This window comes from Coregonus lavaretus (assembly GCF_964263955.1).
Source record: "Coregonus lavaretus genome assembly, contig: HAP1_SCAFFOLD_5184, whole genome shotgun sequence".
Classification (NCBI taxonomy): domain Eukaryota; kingdom Metazoa; phylum Chordata; class Actinopteri; order Salmoniformes; family Salmonidae; genus Coregonus; species Coregonus lavaretus.
Window position 1 is genome coordinate 548 of NW_028162866.1, and position 8117 is coordinate 8664.

Genomic DNA, 8117 nt, shown 5'->3' on the forward strand with positions numbered 1-8117 from the left:
TCTACCCCTCTAGACCTCTATCCTCCTCTCTACCCCTCTACCCCTCTCTACCCCTCTCTCCTCCTCTCTACCCCTCTACCCCTCTCTCTTCCTCTCTACCCCTCTACCCTCTCTCTTCCTCTCTACCCCTCTCTCCTCCTCTCTACCCCTCTCTCCTCCTCTCTATCCCTCTCCTCCTCTCTACCCTCTCTCCTCCTCTCTACCTCTCTCTCTCCTCTCTCTTCCTCTCTACCCCTCTCTCTTCCTCTCTACCCCTCTCTCTTCTCCTCTCTCTTCTCTCTACCCCTCTCTCCTCCTTTTACCCCTCTCGCCTCCTCTCTCCTCCTCTCTACCCCTCTCGCCTCCTCTCTCCTCCTCTCTACCCCTCTCGCCTCCTCCTCTCTACCCCTCTCTCCTCCTCCTCTCTACTCCTCTCTACCCCTCTCTCCTCCTTTTTACCCCCTCGCCTCCTCTCTCCTCCTCTCTACTCCTCTCTACCCCTCTCTCCTCCTCTCTACTCCTCTCTCCTCTCTCTACTCCTCTCTCCTCCTCTCTACCCTCTCCTCCTCTCTACCCCTCTCTCCTCTCTACCCTCTCCTCCTCTCTACTCCTATCTCCTCCTCTCTCTTCCTCTCTCCTCCTCTCTCTTCCTCTCTACCCCCCTCTCTCCTCCTCTCTTCCTCTCTAACCCCCTCTCCTCCTCTCTACCCTCTCTCCTCCTCTCTACCTCTCTCTCTCAACCTCTCTCTTCCTCTCCTCCTCCCTACTCCTCTCTCCTCCTCTCTACCCCTCTCTCCTCCTCTCTACCCCTCTCTCCTCCTCTCTAACCCTCTCTCCTCCTCTCTATCCCTCTCCTCCTCTCTACCCTCTCTCCTCCTCTCTACCTCTCTCTACACCTCTCTCTTCCTCTCTACCCCTCTCTCTTCCTCTCTACCCCTCTCCTCCTCTCAACTACTTTCTACCCCTCTCTACTCCTTTCTACTCCTCTTCCTCCTCTCTACCCCTCCTCCTCCTCTCTACCCCTCTCCCCTCCTCTTCTCCTCCTCTCTACCCCTCTCTACTCCTCTCTCCTCCTCTCTACCCCTCTCTACTCCTCTCTACCCCTCTCTCCTCCTCTCTACCCCTCTCTCCTCCTCTCTACCCCTCTCTCCTCCTCTCTACCCCTCTCTCCTCCTTTCTACCCCTCTCTCCTCCTTTCTACCCCTCTCGCCTCATCTCTACCCCTCTCGCCTCCTCTCTACCCCTCTCTCCTCCTCTCTACCCCTCTCTCCTCCTCTATCCTCCTCTCTACCCCTCTCCCCTCCTCTCTACCCCTCTCCCCTCCTCTCTACCCCTCTCCCCTCCTCACTACTCTTCTCTACCCTCCTCACTACTCCTCTCTACCCCTCCTCACTACTCCTCTCTACCCCTCTCTACCCCTCCTCACTACTCCTCTCTACCCCTCCTCTCTACCCCTCCTCACTACTCCTCTCTACCCCTCCTCTCTACCCCTCCTCTCTACCCCTCCTCACTACTCCTCTCTCCTCCTCTATCCTCCTCTCTTCCCTCTCTCCTCCTCACTACTCCTCTCTACCCCACCTCACTACTCCTCTCTACCCCTCCCTCCTCCTCTACCCCTCCCTCCTCCTCTCTACCCTCTCTCCTCCTCCTCTCTACCCCTCTCTCCTCCTCTCTCTTCCTCTCTACCCCTCTCTACCCCTCTCTCCTCCTTTCTACCCCTCTCGCCTCCACTCTCCTCTCTTCCTCTCTACCCCTCTATCCTCCTCTCTACCCCCTCTCCTCCTCTCTACCTCCTCTCTACCCCCTCTCCTCCTCTCTACCCCCTCTCCTCCTCTCTCTCCTCCTCTCTACCCCCCTCTCCTCCTCTCTCTCCTCCTCTCTACCCCCTCTCCTCCTCTCTACTCATGTCTACCCCCTCTCCTCTATCCTCCTCTCTACCCCTCTCTCCCCCCTCTCCTCACTACTCCTCTCTACCCCTCTCTCCTCCTCACTACTCCTCTCTACCCCTCTTCACTACTTCGCTCTACTCCTCTTGCCTCCTACTCTATCCTCCTCTCTACCCCCTCTCCTCCTCTCTCCTCCTCTCTACCCCCTCTCCTCCTCTCTCTTCCTCTCTACCCCCTCTCCTCCTTTCTCTCCTCCTCTCTACCCTCTCTCATCCTCTCTACCCCTCTCTCCTCCTCTCTCTTCCTCTCTACCCCTCTGTACTCCTCTCTCCTCCTTTTTACCCCTCTCGTCTCCTCTCTCTTCCTCCTCTCTCCTCCTCTCTACCCCCTCTCCTCCTCTCTACCCTCTCTCCTCCTCCTCTCTACCCCCCTCTCCTCCTCTCTACTCCTCTCTACCCCCTCTCCTCCTCTCTCTTCCTCTCTACCCCTCTCTACCCCTCTCTCCTCCTTTCTACCCTCCTCTCTCTCTCTACCCCCTCTTCTCCTCTCTCTTCCTCTCTCCTCCTCTCTCATCCTCTCTACCCCTCTCTTTTCCTTTTTACCCCTCTCGCCTCCTCTCTCCTCCTCTCTACCCCTCTCTCTTCCTCTCTCTACCCCTCTCTCCTCCTCCTCTCTACCCCTCTCTCCTCCTCTCTACCCCTCTCTCCTCCTTTTTACCCCCTCGCCTCCTCTCGTACCTTCTCCTCCTCTCTACCCCTCTCTCTCTCTCCTCTCTACCCTCTCCTCCTCTCTACCCCTCTCTCCTCCTCTCTTCCTCTCTAACCCCCTCTCCTCCTCTCTACCCTCTCTCCTCCTCTCTACCTCTCTCTCAACCTCTCTCTTCCTCTCCTCCTCCCTACTCCTCTCTCCTCCTTTTACCCCTCTCCCCTCCTCTCTCCTCCTCTCTACCCCTTTCTACTCCTCTCTCCTCCTCACTACCCCTCTCTACTCCTCTCACCTCCTCTCTACCCCTCTCTCCTCCTCTCTACCCCTCTCTCTTCCTCTCTACTCCACTCTAATCCTCTCTCCTCCTTTTTACTCCTCTCTCCTACCTCCTCTCTACCCCTCTCTCCTCCTCTCTACCCCTCTCTCCTCCTTTTTACCCCCTCGCCTCCTCTCTACCCTCTCCTCCTCTCTACCCCTCTCTCCTCCTCTCTACCCTCTCTCTCCTCTCTACCCTCTCCTCCTCTCTACCCCTCTCTCCTCCTCTCTTCCTCTCTAACCCCCTCTCCTCCTCTCTACCCTCTCTCCTCCTCTCTACCTCTCTCTCTCAACCTCTCTCTTCCTCTCCTCCTCCCTACTCCTCTCTCCTCCTTTTACCCCTCTCGCCTCTTCTCTCCTCCTCTCTACCCCTCTCTCCTCCTCTCTACCCCTCTCTCCTCCTCCTTTCTACTCCTCTCTCCTCCTCTCTACCCTCTCCCCTCCTCTCTCCTCCTCTCTACCCCCTTTCTACTCCTCTCTCCTCCTCACTACTCCTCTCTACCCCTCCTCACTACTTCGCTCTACTCCTCTCGCCTCCTACTCTATCCTCCTCTCTACCCCCCTCTCCTCCTCTCTCCTCCTCTCTCTACCCCCTCTCCTCCTCTCTCTTCCTCTCTACCCCCCTCTCCTCCTCTCTCTCCTCCTCTCTACCCCTCTCTCATCCTCTCTCTCCTCCTCTCTACCCCTCTCTCATCCTCTCTACCCCTCTCTCCTCCTCTCTCTTCCTCTCTACCCCTCTGTACTCCTCTCTCCTCCTTTTTACCCCTCTCGTCTCCTCTCTCTTCCTCCCTCCTCCTCTCTCCTCCTCTCTACCCCCTCTCCTCCTCTCTACCCTCTCTCCTCCTCCTCTCTACCCCCCTCTCCTCCTCTCTACCCCCTCTCCTCCTCTCTCTTCTCTCTACCCCTCTCTCCCCTCTCCTCCTTTCTACCCCTCTCCTCTCTCTACCCCCTCTTCTCCTCTCTCTTCGTCTCTCTCCTCTTCCTCTCTACCCCTCTCTCCTTTTACCCTCTCGCCTCCTCTCTCCTAACCACACACCCCTCTCTTCCATCCTCCTACCCCTCTCACCTCCTCTACCTCTCTCTCCTCCTCTCTACCCCCCTCCTTTTTACCCCTCGCCTCCTCTCTACCCTCTCCTCCTCTCTACTACCCTCTCTCCTCTCTAACCCCTCTCTCTCTCTACCCCTCTCTCCTCTCTACCCTCTCTCCTCTCTACCCCTCTCCTCCTCTCTACCCCTCTCCTCCTCTCTCTACCCTCTCTCCTCTCTACCTCCTCCTCTCCTCCTCTCTCCTCTCTAACCCCCTCTCCTCCTCTCTACCCTCTCTCCTCTCTCACTACCTCTCTCTCTCAACCTCTCTCTTCTCTCTACTCCCTACTCTTCTCTCCTCCTCTCTACCCTCTCTCCTCCTCTCACTCTCTCTCCTCTCTCCTCTCCTCTCTACTCCTCTCTCCTCCTCTCTACCCCTCTTCTCTCTCTCTCTCTACCTAACTACTACTCTCACCTCTCTACCCTCTCTCTCTCTACCTCTCTCTCCTCTCTACCCTCTCTCCTCTCTACCCTCTCTCCTCTCTACTCTCTCCTCCTCTCTACCCTCTCTCCTCCTCTACCCTCTCTCCTCTCTCACCCTCTCCTCTCTCTACCCTCTCCTCCTCTCTACCCTCTCTCCTCCTCTCTACCTCTCTACCCCTCTCCCCTCTCTACCCTCTCTCTCCTCTCTACCTCTCTCTCTCAACCTCTCTCTTCCTCCTCTCTACTCCTCTCTCTCCTCTTCTACTCTCCTCTCTCTCTCCTCTCTACTCTCTTCCTCTCTACTCCTCTCTCCTCCTCTCTACCTTCTACTCTCTCTCCTCCTCTCTACCCCTCTCTCCTCTCTCTCCTCTCTACCCCTTCTACTCCTCTCTCCTCCTCTCTACCCCTCTCTCTCCTCCTCCTCTCTACCCTCTCTCTCATCTACTAGATAAATCTCTATCCTCTCTCCTCCTCTCTACTCCTCTCTCTACCCTCTCTCCTCTTACCTCCTCTCTCTACTCCTCTCTACTCCTCTCTCCTCCTTTTACCCCTCTCTCCTCCTCTCTACCCCTCTCCTCTCTACCCTCTAGACCTCTCTCTCCTCTCTCTACCCTCTCTACCCCTCTCTACCCCTCTCTACCCCTCTCTCCCTCTCTCTCTCTCCTCTCTACCCCTCTCTCCTCCCCTCTACCCCTCTCTCTCCTCTCTACCCTCTCTCCTCCTCTCTACCTTCCTCTCTCTACCCCTCTCTCCTCCTCTCTACCCTCTCTCTACCCCCTCTCTCTCTCTACCCCTCTCTACCCCTATCTCCTCATCTCTACTTCTCACTCTCTTCTACCCTCTCTCCTCCTCTCTACCCTCTCCTCCTCTCTACCCTCTCCTCCTCTCTACCCTCTCTCCTCCTCTCTACCCTCTCTCGATCTCTCTACATCTCTCTCCTCTCTCTCTTCTCTCTCTACCCCTCTTCTCTTCTCTCTCTCCTCCTCCTCTCTCCTCTCTACCCTCTCTCCTCCTCTAATCCTTATATATACCATATCTCCTCATTACCCTCTCTACTCCTCTCTACCCCTCTCTCCTCCTCCTTTTACCCCTCTCTACCTCTCTCCTCTCTACCCCTCTTCCTCTATCTACCTCTCTACCTCTCTCTCTACCCTCTCTCCTCTCTCTCCTTCTCTCCCTCCTCTCTCCTCTCTCTCTACCCTCTCTCTCCTCTCTACTATATCTCTCTACCTCTCTACCCCTCTCTCCTCCTCTCTCTCCTGTCTACCCCCTCTCCTCCTCTATCCTCCTCTCTACCCCCTCTCCTCCTCTCTCCTCCTGTCTACCCCCTCTCCTCCTCTATCCTCCTCTCTACCCCTCTCTCCTCCTCACTACTCCTCTCTACCCCTCTCTCCTCCTCACTACTCCTCTCTACTCCTCCTCACTACTTCTCTTTACCCCTCTCTCCTCCTCTCTACCCCTCTCTACCCCTCTCTCTTCCTCTCTACCCCTCTCTACCCCTCTCTCTTCCTCTCTACTCCACTTTAATCCTCTCTCATCCTTTCTACTCCTCTCTCCTACCTCCTCTACACCCCTCTATCCTCCTCTCTCTTCCTCTCTACCCCCCTCTACTCCTCTCTACCCCTCTCTCCTCCTCTATCCTCCTCTCTACCCCTCTCTCCTCCTCACTACTCCTCTCTACCCCTCCTCACTACCCTTCTCTCCTCCTCACTACTCTTCTCTACCCCTCCTGACTACTCCTCTCTACCCCTCCTCACTACTCCTCTCTACCCCTCCTCACTACTCCTCTCTCCTCCTCCTCACTACTCCTCTCTCCTCCTCTCTACCCCTCTCTCCTCCTCTATCCTCCTCTCTACCCCTCTCCCCTCCTCACTACTCCTCTCTACCCCTCTCTCCTCTCTCTTCCTCTCTACCCCCTCTCCTCCTCTCTCCTCCTCTCTACCCCCTCTCTACCTCTCTACTCCTCTCTACCCCCCCTCTCCTCCTCTCTACCCCCTCTCCTCCTCTCTACCCCTCTCTACCCCCTCTCCTCCTCTCTACCCCTCTCTACCTCTCTTTCCTCATATCTCCTCCTCCTCTCTCCTCCTCTCTGCTACTCTCTCCTACCTCCTCTCTACCCCCTCTCCTCTCTACTCGTCTCTACTCCTCTCTCCTCCTCTCGCCTACTCCTCTCGCCTCCTTTCTACCCCTCTCGCTTCCACTCTCCTCCTCTCTACCCCTCCTCTCCTCTCTCCTCCTCCTCCTCTCTACTCCTCTCTCCTACTCCTCTCTCCTCCTCCTCTCTCCTCTTCTCTCCTCCTCTCTCGTCTCCTCCTCTCGCCTCTTCTCTCCTCCTCCTCTCGCCTCTTCTCTCCTCTCTCCTCCTCCTCTCGCCTCTTCTCTCCTCTTCTCCACTCCTCCTCTCTCCTCTTCTCTCCTCCTCCTCTCTCCTCATCTCTCCTCCTCTCTCCTCCTCTCCTCATCTCTCCTCCTCTCAGCACTCTTCCCTTTGTTCTCTCCTCCGTTTGATCTGCCCGCTTTTTGTTTTCCTCTCATGCGTTGTGTTTGACTTTGTTTGGAATTCTTCCTCCATGTCCTCGCCTCATCCTTTTCTCTAATTGGTATTCTGGGAGGAAGAGACAGAGAGAGGGGAGAGAGACTGAGAGAAGCATAGCGTTCTCTGGCATCTCTCCTCTCCTCTTGCTGTCAGATGATATTTTAAAACCGAACCCAGGTTTCTCTTGTCATTTCCCCCAATTTTCAAACCTGTATGAAAACATCTCGTCTTATCCACATACAGTAGCCAGACAGAGAGATTACGTTATTCCAAGAGAAAGTCTCTCTACTTTCTTACAGTAGCTGAGTTAGCATGGATTTGAATCTGTCCCGCTGTTCTACCCCTCTTTGGCCAGTGTGTAGATGAAGTGGTTGAGTTGTGATAGGCCTTTGTCTGGACAGGACTGGATCATCTCAGAGAACAACCCAGGCTGTCATAGTAAAGGGTGAGAACTAACCCACTAGAGAACAGAGAATCTCAGTGTGGCTGGCTGCAGAGGTTTATCTCTCTCTATACTAACTGTTAGGGGATCTTTTTGAAGCCAACGTTCTGACGGGGGAAAACATCCACTCACCTTTTACTGCGCTGCGTGTGTGTCTTGACTCTCTGTGGTAACACTTTTTGGTCCAGCGGGCCCTCTTCAAAAACATTCACCAACACAGAAGGAAGCTCAGTCCCTGAACTGGCTCAACGCTTTTATCTAGTGATGTTATTGGGTGGTGATGTGTTTTATCTAGTGATGTTATTGGGTGGTTTTCTGGGCCAGTGTTGCTGGGCTCCATCATTGAGAGCCAGTTGGGTTAATTAGCCATATTTTAATTATTAGCTGGTTAACTAACTAAGAAACACTAGACTTGGGAGCTCTAAAGGACCTGTGAAGGACCCTCCACTGGATCAGCAGAACGTCTAATGAAAGGGAGAACAAGTGGGAGTGTGCGCAGTATAGGCAGGCAACACAGTATAGGCAGGCAACACAGTATAGGCAGGCAACACAGTATAGGCAGGCAACACGTGTGTAGCAGTATAGTGTTGCAGTATAGGCAGGCAACAGTATAGGCAGGCAACACGTGTGTAGCAGTATAGGCAGGCAACACAGCCAGGTCCCTTGTGAGTCCAAGACCTGCACAAACACGCAACCGTGTTCTTCGTGTGGGCTCGGCACAAAACTTATGTGACCATCCTCACCC